Raw genomic sequence first — 2,929 nt, forward strand, 5'->3', positions numbered from 1 at the left:
TTTGCCGGATGGAAAGGAAACTCCCTGGGTAGAAAGAGAAAGCAGCAGTAGGTAAAGGGAGCCAGACAGTGAAGAGCCACACAAAGAATAATTTACTTCTACTTTACATGGTGATGATCTGGAAGGGATCAAAAAGTCGCGGATGCCATTTATAGGCCCGGCTCCCAAACGTTTCGATTGCAGACTGCCATTGCTTTAAACTGCATTCTAAATGGAACATAATGTACTATAATTCAGGCTTGCCACTTCTTTAAGGTTACCCCAAATGCTGTTAATAAAAAAGTAATTTTACCAATACCAGAGGGAAAATTGAGAATCGTGGTCATTCATATTAAATTTATATCATCGTTATGGGTTTTTTGTCATCATGACACATTTATGGAGCAGTTAAATTTTAGTTTCCTGGGGGATATAATGTACTTGATTTGACCCTCACGTACTGAGTCAGGACCATACCAGTAGCGCTGATTACATGCCATTCAGGAATGAAAGTGAAATTTGGCCTTCCGTGTCCATGACAAATGTCTAGAAAGATGGGCATGTCATTCAGGCTAAAGAGGTGGGGGATACTTTCAAACTTTCTGTGAAAGGTGAAGGACAATTCTGCTTTTGGGAATCTGTGAATAGACCGATTAATAAAACAATTGAACTGACAGGCAATTATCAACTCTACCCCAAACCAGGCACATACGCAGGTCTCCTTTGCCAGAGCAGTCTTTCAGTCATTCAGGTGTATTTACTGAGCGCTTACTATGTGCACAGCACTGAACTAAGTGCTCGGGAGAGTAAACATAATATGAGACAGACACATTCCTGCCCACAGTGAGCTCACAGTTTTGTACCAGTGTGCCACTTGGACAAGATCAAAGATCTGATCTAGACTGTGAGCCCGCTGTTGGGTAGGGACCGTCTCTATATGTTGCCAACTTGTACTTCCCAAGTGCTTAGTACAGTGCTCTGCACACAGTAAGCGCTCAATAAATACGACTGAATGAATGATCTGCTCATCTGTTTGTTCCTTCATGTGTTCCCCTTACCAGCTCACCACTTCCTCATTTCCCTGCACGAAAGCCAGTCGGTTTTGAGTCAGGAAAAAATCAGATGAGAGTCAGTATTCATCTGCCCGGTGTTTGGTGTTTTTCCTGCTGCTGCAGACAGTTTATCCTGAGACAAGTCTTGCCCACTAAGAGTTTATCATCAAAAAGTGCGGACACTGCCCCTGTAGTTATCACTTTTCGACTCGAGGTGATGACACACACACACCCACACACACGCTACTGATAGGGGATTTTCATTCATTCATTCAATCATATTCAGTGAGCGCTTACTGTGTGCAGAGTACTGTACTAAGCACTTGGGAAGTACAAGTGGCAACATATAGAGACGGTCCCTACCCAACTTCAGACCCTCCTCACTGTACCTCGCTCTCGCCTGTCCCGCCATCGACCCCCGGCCCATGTCATCCCCTGGGCCTGGAATGCCCTCCCTCTGCCCATCCGCCAAGCTAGCTCTCTTCCTCCCTTCAAGGCCCTACTGAGAGCTCACCTCTTCCAGGAGGCCTTCCCAGACTGAGCCCCTTCCTTCCTCTCCCCCTCGTCCCCCTCTCCATCCCCCCATCTTACCTCCTTCCCTTCCGCACTGCACCTGTATATATGTATATATGTTTGTACATATTTATTACTCTATTTATTCAAATTTTTTACTTGTACATATCTATTCTATTTATTTTATTTTGTTAGTATGTTTGGTTTTGTTCTCTGTCTCCCCCTTTTAGACTGTGAGCCCACTGTTGGGTAGGGACTGTCTCTATATGTTGCCAATTTGTACTTCCCAAGCGCTTAGTACAGTGCTCTGCACATAGTAAGCGCTCAATAAATATGACTGATTGATTGATTGACTGTGTTTGATCGTATAACCTGGGTGTCTACTCCAGTACTTAGCACATTTTAAATATTTCATAGATTTCACTATTATTACTATTATCATCATCATCTTCCCTTTGCTGTTGTTCAGCAGGGTAAAAATGAGAAATTTTCCTAATAGGATTTCCCAGGGAGGAGTCACGAGAATTAGCATGGTTTACTGGATTGAGCACAGGTCTGGGTTCTAATCCTGCTCCAACACTTGTTTTCTGTGTGACCTTAGGCAAGTCACTTAACTTCTCTGTCCTCAGTTCCCTCATCTATGAAATGGGGATGAAGACTGTGAGCCCTATACAGTGTGCAACCTGATTAGCTTGTAACTATCCCAGCACTTAGTACAGTACGTGCCACATAGGAAACACTTAACTGCAAGCTCATTGTGGTCAGGGAATGTGTCTGCTATATTGATATATTGTACTCTCCCAAGCACTTAGTACAGTGCTCTGAACACAATAAGCACTCAGTAACTATGATTGACTGACATCATACAAAATTGAGTTGTTAAAGGGCAGGAAATGGGGATTGCTCCATGGTAACACCTGGTAATTCCCCTCTCAGGGTCGCACCTGGAGAGTTTCCAGTACTCTACCAGTCTCGGCTACAGGAGGGAGAGTCAAACAGAGGCCTGCCCATTCCATTCCTAGATTGGGCAGTGGCTCGTGAGTGGAAGGCAATTTGCTACAAGTCAAAACTCACCCATTCTGGGCAGCAGCAGCCTGGGAGAGAGTCGAGGGCTGAGCCTCGAGTTTATTGCGTGGAAGGCGGCAATGGTAAACCACTTCCGTACTTTCACCAATAAAACTATGGATCCATTACCAGAAAGATTGCAGATTGAGAGTGGGGCGTCCTGGGAGAGATGTGTCCTTGGTATGGCTAGGGGTTGCAAACGACTCGATGGCATAATACAAGACAAGAACAATGGGTAATAGAAGGTGAAAAAGGTTATTCTAAACAAGCAAGAGAGAGTAGCTAGAAGGGACCCCCGCACCCCACCTTGAAACCTAGGG

General features: G+C 44.7%; 1 non-coding gene across 1 annotated transcript; it reads left to right on the plus strand.

Annotated features, from left to right (window-relative positions):
- Positions 1–2,470: 2,470 nt before the first annotated feature.
- LOC119935899 lies at positions 2,471–2,608 on the plus strand. The gene has a single exon (XR_005453497.1). It is a non-coding gene; the product is annotated as a small nucleolar RNA SNORA7 (small nucleolar RNA).
- Positions 2,609–2,929: the final 321 nt, after the last annotated feature.

The sequence above is a fragment of the Tachyglossus aculeatus genome, chromosome 12 (assembly GCF_015852505.1).
Source record: "Tachyglossus aculeatus isolate mTacAcu1 chromosome 12, mTacAcu1.pri, whole genome shotgun sequence".
Lineage (NCBI taxonomy): Eukaryota > Metazoa > Chordata > Mammalia > Monotremata > Tachyglossidae > Tachyglossus > Tachyglossus aculeatus.